Source organism: Sebastes umbrosus, chromosome 2, assembly GCF_015220745.1.
Source record: "Sebastes umbrosus isolate fSebUmb1 chromosome 2, fSebUmb1.pri, whole genome shotgun sequence".
Taxonomy (NCBI): domain Eukaryota; kingdom Metazoa; phylum Chordata; class Actinopteri; order Perciformes; family Sebastidae; genus Sebastes; species Sebastes umbrosus.
The window spans coordinates 37,356,221-37,374,568 of NC_051270.1; the positions used below are offsets into that span (position 1 = coordinate 37,356,221).

An 18,348-nucleotide genomic window follows, 5' to 3' on the forward strand; every position below is an offset into this window, starting at 1 on the left:
GCCAGGGCTCCTGATAGACTTGGCGAAGTTTGAGGAAGAATACACGTGCGACTACGTCTGGTTTTCAGAATAAAGTGTTAACAAAAGGAACTGTATATACAAAATACTGTACATACATGTCCCCTATAAATTAAAAGAAAATGTCATATTCTTTGATTTTTGGGTTGCTGAAAAAAAAAAAAGAATAAATACGTCCTGACAATGACTGATATATTTGACTTCAGGACATCTCTGACTACATACATGCTGAAAATCAAACATTCTTACTGTATTCATTTTGATATTTTTCCAAAGTAAATGTCCTTAAAAGTTTATGATTGAACTGTGTTAAAAAAAAGGTAACAAAAATCGCAATAAATCGTAATATCAAATCGCAATACTTAAAAATCGCAATACATATCGAATCGGCACCTGAGTATCGTGAAAGTATGGAATCAGGAGATAGGTGTATCGTCGACATATCAGCAACAGCACCACAAGCACAGAACTTCTGAGAGGCTTGTACAGTCACTGGACCCAAATGTTGTTTGTTGGTCAACAGCTCCAAGGTGCAAACTATCCACTCATTAAAACCACAATATTTCATATTTGTACACATTTCAAATACACATTAAATATGTACAATACATTTGAATTTGTTGGAAAGCAAGCAACGCTAGCGGTTTCCTCCTGCCTCCAGTTTATTCTCTAGGTCATGAATACCTCTGTATTGAACACACACATATTAAATTGATATTGATCTTCAAATCTCTCAGTAAAAAAAAAAAAAAAAAATTAATAAATTATTGAAGTATTTCCTTTAAGGGTTAAGGTCTACGCTATTTTACTGATCTGTATCACAAAATGATCTTTCGGTATCTGCTGTCGACATGTTGGCTGATCAATACCAGTAAATCAAAAGAGTTGTAGAAAACTTTCAGGTAAAAACTGCAACAAGAAGAACAAAGATTTCCGCTGCCCAACTCTCTCCTTTATCTCACTTTCACAGAATCTTTATTCATTTGTGTTAAAAAAAAAACAAGATTAAATCTCAACAGCAGATTAACTTTTTTGATACCATTTCCTCCAATCGATCCGTCTGCCTACGGGCTCAGTGACAGACGGGCCTTGATTATACTCCCAAACATGTGCGTACACAGACAGCTGCGGACGCCACGCAGGTGTAGTAGTTCTGTGTGTTTGTTCTGTGTTCTGTGTGTTGTCTGCTTGGAGGACGCGTTCCACACATGCGCAGTACATGGCTACGATACCACTTGTAGCAAGTCTGTGCGCAGCCACAACACCAACCACAATTGGTGGTACGCGGACGTCAGACCCTCACGTACTCGCAGACACGGAAAGTATTTTGGCTTTACGCCTCATTTCCACATTTTTTATTTTTATTTTGTGTCCGTAATTCTTTATTGTTTATGGAATGCGCAAGGAAATGCATTTCTTTACGGATGGATAGAAACGCCACCGCAGAAATGGGAGAGAAGGTAATTGTCTGTTTTTTGTGAAATATTTTTTTAAAAGACATATGAACCACTATACATGCACTCTATGTTACACAGCTAGCTAGAAACCCCCCAATGCTAGATTAATATGACATCGAACTTTTCACTTTGAAACTATTTATAAATAGAGCTGTATTCATTTATCAGTCAGTTATTCATTTGCTAATTCCACAGGAAGTTAGCATAAAATGCTTGTGTCTAAGTAGTGAAGGCTCTGTTCGTATCTGCATATTTCATTTTTCATTGCTTTTATCGTTGATAGTATTTTCTATGTTTTTTTATTCCGTCTGTGTTTTAACTATTGCCAGCCCGGGGACTCATACTTGCCGACACTCCCGATTTTCCCGGGAGACTCCTGTTTTTCATTGCCCTCTCCCGGTTTCCTCCAGGGGTCATAATTCTCCCATATTTCTCCCAATTTATGGTACATTTTCAAACCCTTTTTTCCTTATCGTTATCTTAACCCATTACTGGCGCTGTACAGCGTGTACAGTATAATCCCTACTGTTTCCACCCGGACGACAATACAGCTACACCAAATGTTGATTCCTGGCAGAAGAGAGCAGTCTATGCTCGCAACACAGGGCTGCTTAAGCTCACGTTTGAGCTGCGCTCGCTGCTGGGTTCAGCGCACATCACAGCGTGCAGCGCCTAAAGTGGGGCTTTTCGTAGCGAAAAGCCGTCGTGGCGCAACGCAAAGCCACTGGAAACAACGGGGTACAGAGTGCAGTGGTGTCGTTGACGCATCGTGTCTGAAAGGGCCTTCGGTGAGTGAGAGACGGAGAGAGAAATGGAAAGAGCTAAATGAAAGAAATACTCAAGCAAGGGGCAAAAAATTAATAAAAACTGATGAATATTAGTTTATGCCACAGATTTACACAAGTTCACACCAGAGGGGAGAATTATTCAGCTTCTTTTCCCGAGAATTAAAGGTCAAATTAAAAGTTTAACATAAAAATACTGTCGCAGCGTACTTATTATTTTGTTATTTGTATTCCTTTAAAGTCACCAGAATGCAGGAAACAAAGTCTCTGAAACCTTATTTTTTTCTGGGGGAGAACACCCTCAGACCTCCTGCTTGGGTTTTGAAATCTTCCCTATTTTTAATTTGTCAGGGTTGGCACGTATCCGGGGGGGGACTACAGATGAAAGTCAGGCTCTCTGGCTGACTGGCATATTTTCCGAAATGTTATCAATATGACCCGTCGCTGTCAAATAAAGTAATGAACTAAAACTAAACTAACTTCCTGTGCATAAAATGCTAACTTCCTGTGACACACAGAGTGCACATGGTCCGTCCGAAATATGCCGCAAAAGTTCAAATTTTTCAACACACTCTAGGCAAATACCAAACTGAAAATAAAAAGAAGCAAACTGAAGGAGGAGTTTCGCGAACACATCGAGAGATCGCGGAGGTTCCCGTTGGAAAGAATGGACTTCCGGTTGACTTGCATACGTTCACAGAGCTGTGTGTGGAAACGAGGCTTTAGTGTGAGGAAGCGGCTCAGCTTTACTGTCAGGCAGCCCGGCTGGTGCAGGCGATGCTCTGCAGTATAGTCACTGTGCATTTCCATAAAAGAGACTAATGAAAACCTAATGAGAATGGGCTGGAGCAGCTTATACACATTAACCGAATTAGCATATAAAACACATTCCCCTGAGTGGGCTACCACACACACACACACACACACAAAAAGAAAAACGGCAAATACACTTTTACAGCTGTGTTACTTATGTGTAGAATTTTGTAGTTGTCACTACCCTTAACTTCACAGAAACGCTCTGAAGTTTGAGTTTTCTTTATAAACTCTACAGTGGCAACTTTTATAATTACTCCTGCAATGTCTTTCTGTCTTTAGTTGCTGCAGGCAGAGGGTTGAAAAAAGGTTTAGCGTGCTACAATTTACAGATTTCCGTGTCCATCAACCCATAGGAGACGGAGTGGCTGTCAATTATAGGTACCAAGAGGCGTTTTGGTACAAAATCTGCATCAGCAGTTTACACTTTCCTCCGCCCTCCAGTACCTCCTCTCTCCTACTGCATTCAACATACGTCTTCCTCAATTACTGCAGATCATCATCACTTCCAGTCCCAGGAGGGGCCGAGGCAAAATAAAGGAGACGGCGCGCACGCATGAATGTGTGTGTTTTCTGCGACTACTTCCACGCTTGACTGAACACAGAAGGCAGCGCCTCTTCGTCAAACAAGCCTCTTCTATAGTAGTCTACGGTCAGGTGACGCCAAATTAGCATAAACATATCACACACACATCCGAGTAATAGATTTCGGTGCATTAACGCTGAGCGAGTGTACATTGTGCAGGTTCCAATAACAGCCTAATTTCCATTTAAAGGCATGCAAATGAGAGATAGAGGGGAAAGATAGTGTAGCAGCAAAGTAATTTGCAGTATAGCTACAAGGTTATTAGAAGCCGCGGCTCTTCTGAAATCAATGATAAGAACATCGTGTGCTTTCAGAAGATTGTACGATAATTTCCATGGCCGGTAAAACATTTCAATCAAGTATGGAAATGATTTTGAAGACACAAAAGATTAGAAGGAAAATGGCACATTTTCACTAAGATATGCATGTATCCATTATTGTTATATTTTGTCCAATTTCATGCCACCAAATTTCCCGATTAGCTGTGCAGCTCAGCGGTCTTTGCATCAATGTGCAGACTTCAACCAGAGAGGTCAGTGAAATACGGTGACGTTACTATTTAAAGGTTTTTTTATGTGGACAAATATTTGTTTTTCACCTTTCTTTTTGAAAGGTGATGAATAAAAAGAATGGCTTTTCCTGAAAAAAATGTTGTGATTGTAAATTAATCATTTAAAAAATTCAAACTGCGGGGTTCAAAATGAATGTTTTGTTTATCTCTGTGGAAGCTATGTATTTGGTTCCCACTTCTAACAAGGCTTGTGAGCCAATAATATAACAAAGTTGGTATCATGTGGTATCTCTGGGTCGTCAGTTAGCGTGGAAAAACTGATAAATGGCTGAGACTGACGGTAAGAGCCTGACAACGACTAGTTGTGAAGTGAATTCAATGGAACGGTCGAGGGAGAATGCGACATCTAGTGGCTGAATGTTAACAATGTTATCAATAAGACCTCTAAGTTTAGCAGCTGTTCAAAGATCTGAGATTATTATGTTTTCACCGGCGTTGGTTTGTTTGTTTGTTGGTTTGTCCGTTATCAGGATTACTCCAAAAGTCTGTGATGGATTTGAATGAAATATTTTGGAGGGTTGGGGTGTGGCACAATAAACAATCCATTAGATTTTGGTGGCAATCCGGATCATGATCCGGATTCAGGAATTTTGTTTAAGGATTCCGATCAGCCAGAACATTAAGCAAACATTGCGTAGTGTAACTGATGACGCGTTGATTACGCATGACCCCGCCTCTTTCCCAGGGCAGAGAGATACGTGTGTGGATGTGTGTGCGGGAGCTGCTGGCCGTCCGCGGTAAGAAAGAAAAAAGCGGTAGATGACGGGATGAGAGACAACGTAGTGTAACGTTATACAGACGTAACAAGGCTGCTGAATGAGAGGGGCATCCACCGATACGTTACATGGAAACACACTGTGTTAATAATAAGACGACCTCCTCACGTAACCGATCTGTTTTTAATGTCCCGCGTTGGCGGAGGTCTGCGCACTCCGAGTGCAATTCTAGTTTTCTATTCAATAAAGTCTTTATCTAAATACTAATGAACAAATAAGTGAATAAAGAGAGCACAACATATCTATCTTGCTGCCCATCTCTGGGTCTGAAAAGTGAAGCCAGTGCTGAAGTGCCTTAAACGTGCATTCTTTCTGATATCCAGCAGGGGGCGACTCCTCTGTTTGCAAAAAGAAGTCTGATTGTATAGAAGTCTATGAGAAAATGAGCCTATTTCTCACTTGATTTATTACCTCAGTAAACATTGTAAACATGAGTTTATGGTCTCTATCGCTAGTTTCAAGTCTTCTTCAATGTTCATTTAGTAAATTATGGTCCCATTTAGAATCAAATAGACCATAAAGCAGGGTATGCTTTAGGGCGTGGCTACCTTGTGATTGACAGGTCGCTACCACGGCGTTGTCCGGTCTGGGCGATGTCCGGTCTGGGCGATGTCTATGTTTTCTCCTCACAACTTTAGCCCTTTCACAGAGGGTTTGAAGTTCATGAAAAGATATTGTAACATATTGGTCGCCTAAAAATGTCTTATTCAGCGTTCGGTTGTACTTAGCTCCACCCCCTCGTGTCACTTCTGGTTGCAAAAAACAAGATGGCGACGGCCAAAATGCCGAACTCAAGGCTTCAAAACGATAGTCCACAAACCAATGAATGACATTACGGTGACTATGTCCACTTCTTCTATACAGTCTGTGGGTTTTACGGGCTGTAAAACTCCATCATGTCAGCAGTAGATTGTATCAAGACCAGATAATCTGATGTTGCATACAAGCATGCATCATTTCTCGATGCATGGATTTACTGTTTCGGTTTTGGGAAAGGCACCTTAATATGAAAACTCAATTTTTGTTTTAAGGTCAAAGTCAGCAGCATAAAAATAAAACAATGCCTGCCTTTGTGTGCCTTTGTGAAATAAAAAGTTATAGCTGTGAACTGACATATACACTATAAAAATCTTAATGTACTTGTATTCGGCTGTGTACTTGTCCAAGCATTCACGAGCTGTTATTAAATTAATCATTTCTAGGGAACACGGAGACCATTTCTCTCCACAAAAACAATGTCAACTGAGCGGTGCAGGATTATGGGTTTGGGTTTATGGGAATGTCTGTTTGAGGGATATTTCAGGACGTCAGGTTCATGTTCTGCATGTAGCATTGTTATTCAAACCAGAGAGCAGTCACTCCTCTCCTGCGGATGTTTTGACCAGATGAGTGAAATGCAACATCGCATACAGTAGATATTATTGTGTTAAATTGCATTGTGGCTATTTATATACCACCCTGCTCGTAGTAAATGGCTGTCTATATGGCTATATATGCCTATGCTTCACTTGGCGTGAAGGGGGAAAAATAAAGTTGCATACCGGTGTACTGACAGGAAACGTGTCTCTCTGACTTATCGTGAAATGACACATTTATGAAAATACAAGCCTATGTGATGAGTTGGATGACTGATGAAAGACTGGGTTTAAAAAAACTTGATAATGCCAGCATGGATGTGCACAAAACTGGGCTAAAGTTGCCCGAGCAATAGCCCATTTGCCCTCTTTGATGAGTTGCCCCCCCCCGCCGGAGCTGGAAGACCCGCTTGCGCGTTACCATTCAGCAATGGAGAGAAAGTCGTATAAGATGAGGACGGTGTGTTGGCGTTGTTTCACCGTTGTAGGGGATGTGAATGGAAACGCATCCAACATGCATAACACGCGTTCAAATCGTCGGTATCCCAGATGTGCCGATCACCGGGACGAGGAAAAAACAAACCGGAGCAGGACTACTCGTCCTCGCTGCTTTCAAGCAGCCTCTAGACGTAAAAGCAGAACGGGATACAATTTTCAATTTCATAACATAAGAGATGCTTTTCAGTTTTATAGCCTACTGTGTCCTGTTGCATTTTGAGAAAGTGTTTATTCTGTCTTTGTACAATATAAAACAGAAGTATTTGAAATGTTCCTTATCTTTTATAATGAAAATAGTTAACCAAAGTCTCAGTGGGCAAAATCCTCGGCAGGAGGATTGTGTCTGTCGTTGATACTTGCACTACTGACAGTCAGTCGGAATAAGAGAAATTGTGCAGTCACATATGTTATTATGAAAGAAGTACGGGCAGGGAGGCAGGGAGGTATCTGATTGGTTCTTTCCAAGTGGACCGCGAGGCAGTGATTGGTAGACGTTTTTACAGGATTACCAAAGCTACAGATGACGAGTCTTTTCCGGTCCTTTTTCAGAGCTCAGCAGTAATGGATCGCTGTCGGGGTGTTAAGACCATTTTAACCAATATAACAAACAGTGGAGACTGGAGAACATCGTCAACCCTGCCTTTAAAAGAAGTCGTTTTTTGGTCAGAAAGGCTAGTAGTATACTTTTGGAAAGTAAAATGTTTTTATTTTATACTTTTCATGCATAAATTGGTGCCTTTTCCAGGGATAAAAATCATCGCCAGAATGCAAACCCTTTTCAGGTTAAAGGAACAGCCCCTCGAAATGTCTGTGCATGTTACCCAGGTAAAGTTTGGATTTTATCAATACGAGGTGTAAAGCAAAGACTCTGTACTTTAACCTTTTTCTTGTGTTTTTATTTACTAAAATTTAGAATAATGCTGCCATGTTTCACCTAACCGGACGATGTTCTTCTAGGTGTTTGTGTGTGTGTGTGTGTGTGTGTGTGTGTGTGTCTGAGACAGTCAGGCAGACTGAGGGACAGGATGACTGATGACTACCACTCTCTTCTTGGGCAGGTGAGTCTTCCAGCACTGATAATGAGGCTAAAGAGGAAGGGCTGCCATTAATTTGACTTCACCCCTCTACCGCACACAATGACTCGGACTTGTATTTATTTGTGTGTGTGTGTTGTGTGTGTGTATGTGCGTGTATGCAGGTGATACTTGTTTTGTAGTCAAACTATGTTCACCTCAGGGTAAAATATTAGAGATGTGGGCATAAAAAAAACGTCTCCACAGCAGAGAAGTTCAACTGAGCTCTTTGACACTTTCCTTGTTCAGGGTTCCTTTCACATTTTAATGAAACTGAAGACCAATTTGACATTCTGGGAGAGTTTCTCCAAGGTGAGTTACCACACAAGCCTACTTCAATAAGCTCAGGGACACTGGCCTTCGCCTCCATACACAAACTGTTACCAAGACGCCGGTACATGATGCAGGTTCAGCATCCACAGCAAGACTACATTATTTCTTCAAGGAAAAGTCAACGCTTAGTTTCTATCAGAGTTTTCTGTATCATCAGTTAGTGTTCAAAGTAATGAAGATAATTAAAGTTATTTTGGGCAGTTTGTGATTCAAAATGTCTTCTTATGCAAAATATATCTATAACTATAAAGTGAGGAATCTCTGTCTGTCTTTCTTTCTGTATGTCCTTCGCATATCTTGAGAACTGTTCATCTGATTGACTTCACTCTAGGTGGGTGTATTGCTGGGGACCCGATAGAGTGCAGTGTCAAATGTGGTGTAATTTGCCCAGATGGTGACGCTATAACAATGAACTTTACCTTTCAGCCTGTAATTAAGAACCTTAACTCTCAGAAACAAAATAATTTTTTCCTGGATTTTGGGGGTCCAGACAAATCTATCTATATAAGCCACGCCCATTTGCATCCAGATTTATTTTCCACCATTTGAATTGTGTCCAAATCTGATTTTTTTGCTGTCACCATGTTCCATACAGTTTTGCTATAGCTGGCCCTTAAAGTTAGCTCAAATCCTGTGGGCAGGGCTTATGTTACAAAAAGAATATCATATCTCCTGAACACTTTGAGCTATTGTGACCACATTTGGTGGAAATCATCATCACATCACATCATCTTCAACCGCATATCCGGGATCGGGTCGCGGGGGCAACAGCTACAGCAGGGGACCCCAAACTTCCCTTCCAGCTAGTCGTGCCTGGAACACCTCCCTTGGGAGGCATCCTTACTAGATGTCCGTACCACCTCAACTGGCTCCTTTCAACGCAAAGGAGCAGCGGATCTACTCCGAGTCCCTCCCGGATGACTGAACTTCTCACCCTATCTCTAAAGGAGACGCCAGCCACCCTCCTGAGAAAACCCATTTCGGCCGCCTGTACCCGCGATCTAGTTCTTTCGGTCATGACCCAGCCCTCATGACCATAGGTGAGAATAGGAACGGAGATTGACTGTTAGATCGAGAGCTTTGCCTTCTGGCTCAGCTCTGTTTTCGTCACAACGGTGCAGTAAAGCGAATGAAATACCGCCCCCGCTGGTCCGATTCTTCGGCCAATCTCACGTTCCATTGTCCCCTCACTCGTGTACAAGACCACGAGGTACTTGAACTCCTTCACTTGGGGTAAGGTGTCATTCCCTACCCGTAGTAGGCAATCCATCGGTTTCCTGCTGAGAACCATGGCCTCAGATTTAGCGGTGCTGATCCTCATCCCAGCCGCTTCACACTTGGCTGCGAACCGATCCAGTGAGTGCTGGAGGTCACAGACCGATGATGCCTACAGGACCACATCATCTGCAAAAAGCAGCGATGACATCCTCAGCACACCGAACTGTAAACCCTCCTCCCCCCGACTACGCCTCAATATCCTGTCCATGAATATCACGAACAGGATTGATGAAAAAGCGCAGGCCTGGCGGAAGCCAACCCCCACCGAGTCTGACTTACTGCCATGAACCCAAACACCCGAACAACACATTTGGTATAGATATGATGTCTGAGTGACCATGACAAATTTGGTGCCATTTGGCCTATAGGTGGCACTGTAGCAGCATCATTCAACTATATACTGTCTGTGTATGTATGTATGTATGATTGTCCTTCGTATATCTCGAGAACCGTTCATCCAATCAACTTCACACTTGGCGGGTGCAAGCAGGCATACCGCGGTCTTCAACAACACTGCAAGCGGAACTTCTGGGGGCCAGGTAATCGGCCTGTTCCGGACGGGCACACGCTCTGAACGTGCACTGCACTAGTTAACTTGATTTCAAGACTGATCAGATGACATGAGAGACCAACCTTACTCAAAACACAGCATGCCTTTCTGGCTGCATTTAACCATTTTGTGATTTCTCCCAAAATGATTGTTGAACTTGTGAAAAGAAAGGAACTGGTAGTCGGAGGAACTTGAATAAACTTCAGACACTTAAAGCAGCAGTGGGTAGAAATATGATTAAAAAAAGTTATTTTTATAAAACGATCAATGAGACAGGTAATCTGAAAAGCATGAGACAGGTAATCTGAAAAAAAAACATGTTCCTCTGTGTCCTCCGGTGCTCCTAATGGCATCTGCAAGATTTCACAGACCGGAGGAAAACAACCAATCATAGCTGATCTGGAGTCTGCCGTCCAGCTGCCGTTAATGCCTATTTCTCTCCTCAAATGTTTTCAGAGACATCTTTTAGTGTACTGTTTCGCTGTAAAATGAGAAAGTTTGTGACCTGGCAGCCATGTTGAGAACAGTTGAAGAAATACCAAGCACCGCCTACCAGCCGGCGCACAGCCAATAGGAACGCTCTCTTTCTGAAATGACCTGTGATTGGTCAAAGTCACATTGATTGTGATTTTCTAAAGCCTGAAAACAGAGCCATGAGGAGGTACAGAAGTCTAGTTTTCTCTCAGAACACTTGAATTACAATATGCTGAAAGGTTATTATGGAATCTCGGCCCAATGGTGCCAAAAACATTCTGCCTGCTTCAGTTCTTAACTCCAGTATTATGTAACAAAAGTTTGTTAAAGCCAACTCTCCTCTGACAGTCTCCTCTCGTGTCCGTATTCGTGCGTCCGTGCCATTAAACACTATCATGCTAGCAGGCCCATCAGCTGTGATTGATCTCGGAGTGACAATCTTTATTTAGTCTTTGGGGGGACTCGGGTCTCCTCCTCCCCGTCAGCCCCCCCCACTCTCTTATCTGCTCTGCACTGTTTGTTTTTCGGCGTGCTGAGAAAGAGAACCGATCAATGTCGTGAGTTATGAAATGACAGCGGTGCTGCTAAAGGCAGTCTCTCAAACACTGCCACAGCAGACAGACACACATTTGCCCCCTTTTCATCCACCACCACCACCACCACCACAGATACACCACATTCATCACCCATCTCTGTCTATTAGCCCTGTAACCACCGTCTGTCTGCTCGCTCCAACAACTCTGACAGCTGGACTTCAGTGATTTAATCCTTCGTTTCTCTTCCATAAACAGCCTTAATTGTCAGGTAACTTATTAATTCATGATAAAACTTGCAAGGTTATCTCTATAAAGCTACAATTTGCTGGTATATGGACAGTTAAAAGAATAGTGTGCAACATTTCTGGGGATCTATTAGCAGAAATGGAATATAGTATTCATAACTATGTTTTCATTAGTGTATAATCACCTGAAATTAAGAATAGTTGCGTTTTCGTTAGCTTAGAATGAGCCGTTCATATCGACATAGGTAGCTGGTCCTCTTCACGCATGGATGTATTAAAAGAACTGGCGTTGTAGGCAGGCTCCCGTTCATTCCTATGAGAGTTGTTCAGATCTTCCGCATCCATTGGGTCCACAGAGCAGGCGCAGTAGCCGCCTCCCAGCCCTCGCTCCAGCCTCGGCCTGGTCTCATTCACACGAACGGAGGAAGGGAAATAACTCTGGATTCAGCTATTAGTGCGTTTTACAACTTTTAGGACCTAACGATTTAAATAAGGACTATTAGAGTGTTCATATTAGGAAGTTGATTCACCTCAAAAAAAATTATCCTCTGAGTTACAGACCTGTCTTTCCCAATGTAAGTCTATGGGAAAAAGCAATTTTGGGTCCATCACATGACGGACACAGAAGTTGTAGTACAGCCGGTTAGCCACTACGAAAATTGGCATAAACGACCGGCGCTCTTCCTGGGGGCTTGTCTCCACATAGTCTGCCATTTTGCTCTGCCATATTTCTACAGTAGCTGATAACGGACAAACCAAACACTGGCTCTAGAATTCTCCGACATGCTTGTGAAACTGTGGTAACATGAGCCGCAGAGTGCAAAACCGTGGTACCGCCAGCCGCCGCCTGACTTCCGTTGCTCCAAAAGTAGTGTTATCATGGTAAGGATGGCCTCTGAGTGAGGTGAACGGCATTACCATGGTTTTGCACTCTGCGGCTCACGTTACCACAGTCTTGGAAGGGGAGGAGTGACCGGAGGGATACTCAACAATCTGCAACCACACCACTAGATGCCACCAAATCTTAGACACTGTTCCTTTAAAGTAATACTCAACTCTTTTTTTTCATCATCATTTCATATTTTTATAATCTGATGGTCAATTATAAAGCACCACTGAAAATGTGAGTGTTATAGACGTCAATATTTACATACTATACTATACTTACATAATAATATAAATCATCTACTGCAATGTGAGGGTGTAAAACAGCATCTGCAAAGATGGGGGTTAAATTTCAACCCAGTATCCCAGATAAAATTTTGGTGTGTGTGCATGAGACAAGTAATCTGAAAAATATCATGTGCCTCTCTGTCCTCCGGTGCTCCTAATGGCATCTGCAAGATTTCACAGACCGGAGGAAAACAACCAATCAGAGTCGATCTGGAGTCTGCCGTCCAGCTGCTGTCTATGAGCCGGCTGTCAATCACTCGTGAACTCCGATGAAACGGTCAAACTAGGCAGCGCTGATCAAATATGAATCAATATTATGTTACTGTAATGCCTATTTCTCTCCTCAAATGTTTTCAGAATAATCTTGTAGTGCACGTTTTAGCTGTAAAATGAGAACGTTTGTGACGCGGCCATGTTGAGCCATGTCCGCCCACCAGCCGGAGCACAGCCAATAGGAACGCTCTCTCTCTCTGAAATGACCTATGATTGGTCAAAGGCTCCCGTCACGGGCTACATTTTCTAAAGCCTGAAAACAGAGCCATGAGGAGGTGCAGAAGTCTAGTTATCTCTCAGAACACTTGAATTACAATATGCTGAAAGGTTATTATGGAATTTTTGCCCAATTATGCCAAAAATATACTGACTACTGCAGCTTTAAAGGAACCCTGTGTTTTTGACCACTAGTAGCACTATGAAGTGATGTTGGTCAATTAATTGTGAACATCCCTAATGCAAACACTTTAAAGCATTAGCAACAAGCTGTCATTCTGTTCTTCAGTAATTTTCTGTTTTTTAATTTATGTACTGCATTTGTCCACAGTCTCTCTGGAATTAATGCCTTTTCAAAGTCCCAAGCATTTTTCACTGAATTCCTTCTACTCAATATAGACTACTTTCCAGGCCAGAGAACAACACTTTCAATCACAACACATGTGAAGATAGATGAATGTACTTTTTGTTTTGCTTTTCTTCAAAGGAGTGATGCTTTTCTTTGCCACAGTAAGCCCACGGCTCTCTCTCTTCATCCACCGAGATTTGTTGAACCATTCATTCTACAAATTTCAGATTAATTACACTGTTCAGTGACAACAAACTCACCAGACTGTTATAATATACTTTCTACCTAGACTAACTACAGTGTGGCTGTGCGGAAGGTTCTCAGTTTTAACTTGTTTTTCCCCTCATACCTTTCCTTTTTATTTCATCAGTCCTACATTCCTAAAATCCAGAGGAAGGAATACAAAGCCTGCAAAGTGTGGGATGCTAATCTATTCTTAGTTACACAATTCCCTCCTGTACATACCTTCCAATTGCTTTGACCTAATTTGGACATTCTCTGTTGGAGGCATTAGCACGCCTCCAATGTGTTAAACCCTGATTACATAGATCCACATAGATACAGCAGTTTGATGTTGTTTTCTTCCATTATTTGCCATATTTATATTTTTATTATACATATTGCAGGAGTCAAGAGTAAAGCCTCGTCCACACTGGGAACGTCAAGAGTGCATGGTGGCTGCGTTACCTTTCATTTTTTATTTTGGCGTCCATGTTAACAGGTTAGAGGAGCCACACTGCCCACGTGAGACGCGCATCTCAGCTGCGTCTCTTCTAGAGATTCGAGGTCTCGCCTATTTTGGACGCGAGCCGCGCGCAGTTCACAGCAGCAACAGACAGTGAAAGTGATCTATTGACAGTATATTGACATCATACCAGCAAGATTACTACAGTTTCGATGTGTAGACATCTGTAGAATATGTCACAGACAGTGAAGGTGATCTATTGACTGTATATTAACATCATACCCGCTACATTACTACAGTTTACATGTCTCTATCTGTAGAAAATGTTACGGAGATGAAACAAAGTAAAGACTTGTTTTTAAATCAATACTGCCTGCTTTCATTTCAAAATAAAAGCCCCCAAGCGTTTTTTCTGTGAACAGAATTCCTTCATTTCTTAACTAGAGTCTTTATTCTGAAATATGTGCAGGACAGTGCTGTGGAACATGCAGTGACTTGCAGAGCTCCATGAATGAATATAGTATGGGGTTTTAATTGTGGATTATTACTATTATTTACAAATTACCATACGTTTCTTAACCTTTCTCTGTCTGAAATAAATATAAATGATATTTATAATGAAATGATGTGGCCATTAGGAAAGGCAAACTCTATGTAGAAAGAAAGGGCTGTCAGCAGCAGAAACGCAGCTGGTGTGAATACCCGACGTGTCAATCACGCAGCCGCCACGCGACGCAGCCGCCACGCGACCCTGACGTTCCCAGTGTGGACGGAGCGTAAGACAAGAGTGAGAGAGGAGACAAGAGTAATCAAAGTTACTTTAAATTTAGAATCCTTAAGATTTCAATTCGGATTGATTTGGGGTTACCGTGGTAATGGCAGGTGCGGTTAATACTACAGGTCCTAGAAACTTGGGGGCAGCCAACAATCTATCTATCTGGTGTATCTTCTTACAGAGCAGCCAAACATTCGATGGCTGCTCCTTCTTGTTCCATTACTCCCTGTAATATTAAAGAGGACCTGTTACGCTTTTGTGCTTTTTCCCATTCCTTTGTTATTTAGTTTTTTTGTGCATATTAAAAGGTCTGCAATGTTCACACTAAATGAAGTTAAGCTTTGTTTATACTCGTGCGAGACACCGTGGCGCGGGCCTCCGTAGATGGCGCGCGCACTACAAGCATGCACAGAGGTGTTTATGCTCAGCGCGTTGTTTGTTTCAATATGCTCCGAAAAGCACAGCGCGCGCAGCCGGCGCATAGTTAAAAAAATTCGGAGGTGCACGAAGGCTCATTCAAGCCATGACGACGTAATTTTCTGACGCGCGCACCAGCTTCACTATGGCGACCATAAACCAGGATTTACTCTCCCCAACAGAAACACTGCTCCTGCACTGCCTGAAACGCCTCGTTTGAAGTCCTGCCTTTTCTTCCGTTACGTGGTGATGTCACCAAGTAACCATCTTTGCCTCGCAGCTAGTTTGGCACGCCCTCAAACAAAGCTAGTTAGAGCGGACCTGGAACACAGTCCGAAGAGTTTGGTTCGGATGACCAATCAACCAACGGCCGGTATGAGAATTTTTTTTTTTTTTTTTTTACATTAAAGCATGAAAACGTGTTCTAATATGTTTTGTCTACCTCAGTATACATTTGGATTTCCTGTGACTGCTGCGGAATTAAAGCCAGTTTAGCTTTTAATGTTAACTAGTAGCTGTAGGAAATGTTCAGTTTGCATTAGCAGTAACTAAATATAGCTCTGACACGGCTGTAAGAGAGTTACCAGTAAACAGGGAGGCTGATATCAATAAGATAAGATCATAAACAATAGAAAGGTGAAGTCCTGTCCCCTCCGGTGGACCACCATGGGACTTTATTTCGGAAGAAATATGAACGATAGTCAACGGAGAGAGACAAATATTTCTTCTATCCTTTTTGAATTGCACCTAGAATCACGCATTTAAATTAAAAGATAATTTTGCAAGTCCAGAAAGTCTCAGTTTGTTGTGAAACTGTTGAAGTATCAGACTGTGAAAATACGTAACTAGAAAGACGACACACCCAAAAGTCACGTAGTGACGTCTCTCTCTCTGAAGCTACGATGCCTGTGTGTTTCCTACTGGGATGAACTCACACCAGCAACGGGTCTGATCCTTCTCTCTCTTCCTGGCTGATATAAAGACCAGGAGTCGCTGGATAAAACACATCAGATAAGACAACGTTTCATTTGTGCGTGGAACATAGCTAAGTTAGCTAGCTAGCTAGTGTTGGTGACGTATATTGTACGAGACGAGAGATGTAGTTCACTGAGCGGTTTCACACAAAACTAAATGATACTACGACAAACCCCACGACGAACTGTGACTATCTAAACTTGCAAAATGATCTTTTAAATTGACAAACAGCATGTGTGTGATTCATGGAGCAATTGAAACGGGATGAAAAAAAAAATGTCTCTCGCCGTTGACTACCATTCGTATTTTTTTTCCGAAATAAGGTCCCATGGTGATCCACCGGAAGGGGAGAGACTTCGTCTCTCAATAACTCTGGATTAATATGCAAGTTTCCTGTGAATCCAGCGTGGGAATGGCGGACTTCGCCCTCAGACAATGAAAACTACTATAAAGGAAGGTAATTACAGAATCTATATACATTGAATGAGGAGAGGGGAACATGAAACTGTTTCTCTGAGAAACAACAAAAGAGAAATAATTATATTTTTGTAAAACACATTTGAAATTAGATTTTGTAATAAAAGGTCATTTTAGAACTTCCTACACTAGCTATATTGAGAAAATTAACATTTTATAAAATATTTAGGATTTATTTTAAAAACATATAAATTCAATGATGTGTAAGATTCACTAAGAATTGTGATAAGAAAGTGATTTATATGATAATAAAACAAGGCGACTGAAGCAAAAAAAAAAGAAGAGAAAAACAATTCCATCGAGCGATGACATCTCCAGAATCTCCCGGTGGTAATAAGACACTACCTGGCTTTGAGACAAAGCCATTAAAGTTTAATACAGTCTTAAAGCCATTTAACACCGGCCAGAAAGTCTACTCCTGTGACAACTGTCATTTTTCCATTTTATGTAGGCAGATCGGAGGGCAGCTATTGAAGTTCTGGCCACTCTTGAGGAATGTCTGCCATCGCCGCCATGATGAGAAGTGACTGGGGGATTCTTAGATTTATTAGCGCTCTGTGAGCCGGTGTCATCGGAGATTACGCCCCCTATCCTTCACCGCTCCGCCGGCACGTCAACCCGCCGAATTTCAATTTCCCCGGTGAGAGGATGGGAAGGCTCTGGCTGGCGACCCCTGCTCGTGACCCTGGGGTTTCACGATGGATGGGGGAGGTGGAGGGGGGACAGATACGGGATGCTCATGAATTAGGGATGACTTCAGCGGTGCGTTCAACTTTGGCCGTCCCGCCTGTATCGCCACAGAGAATCTCCCTGATAAATGGGCATCAAGGGGAAGGAGGACTGCTCTTCCTGGTTAGGTATTCAGAGGAGCTCATGGTCGAGTTTAGCCCCCATTTAAGCCATGTTTAAAACATGCGTCACTGCTGCTGCCACCTTGGACTCTCGCACACCCATTGGCTGGTAAAGGACCAATCGGAGATTAAGTTGAGCATCTACATTTTAGATATATCGATGTATGTGTTCTAACAGTTCAAAGACTGTTGGATGGAAAATCAGCTCCCAAATAGGGCTGGGTGATACGATTTAAATCGATTTATTTTTCTTCTTTAAAACAAACTAGGCCAACAAAAGACAAGGGGATTATTCAAATAAGATTTGTTTTTATTTTAATAATAAAAATGATTAACAAAAAGCAAACAAAGATTAATTTACCTATTGTGATTAAAGAAGCAGTGGGTAGAAATGGAGCAAATATGATTAAAAAAAAGTTAGTTATATTATCGTGACAGTAGTAGCTGATCAAATATGAATCAATTTTCTGTTACTGTAATGCCTATTTCTCTCCTCAAATGTTTTCAGAAACATCTTGCAATGTAGCAAGTGTTGCATGTTGAGATCTGCTGAGGAAATACCAAGCACCGCCCACCAGCCGGAGCACAGCCAATAGGAACGCTCTCTCTCTGAAATGACCTGTGATTGGCCAAAGTCTCCCGTCACGGGCTAGATTTTGTAAAGCCTAAAAACAGAGCCATGAGGAGGATCAGAAGTCTAGTTATCTCTCAGAACACTTGAGTTACAATATTCTGAACGATTATTATGGATTTTTTTGCCCAATGATGCCAAAAACTTGTTACCTACTGAAGCTTTAATTCAAATTAAT

At 42.0% G+C, this 18,348-nt stretch overlaps 1 protein-coding gene across 3 annotated transcripts in view; it reads right to left on the reverse strand.

Annotated features, from left to right (window-relative positions):
* The window catches only part of prmt3 (protein arginine methyltransferase 3), an 86,628-nt gene that overhangs the window by 52,308 nt on the left and 15,972 nt on the right, over positions 1-18,348 (reverse strand). The gene's annotated exons all lie outside the window — the stretch shown is intronic.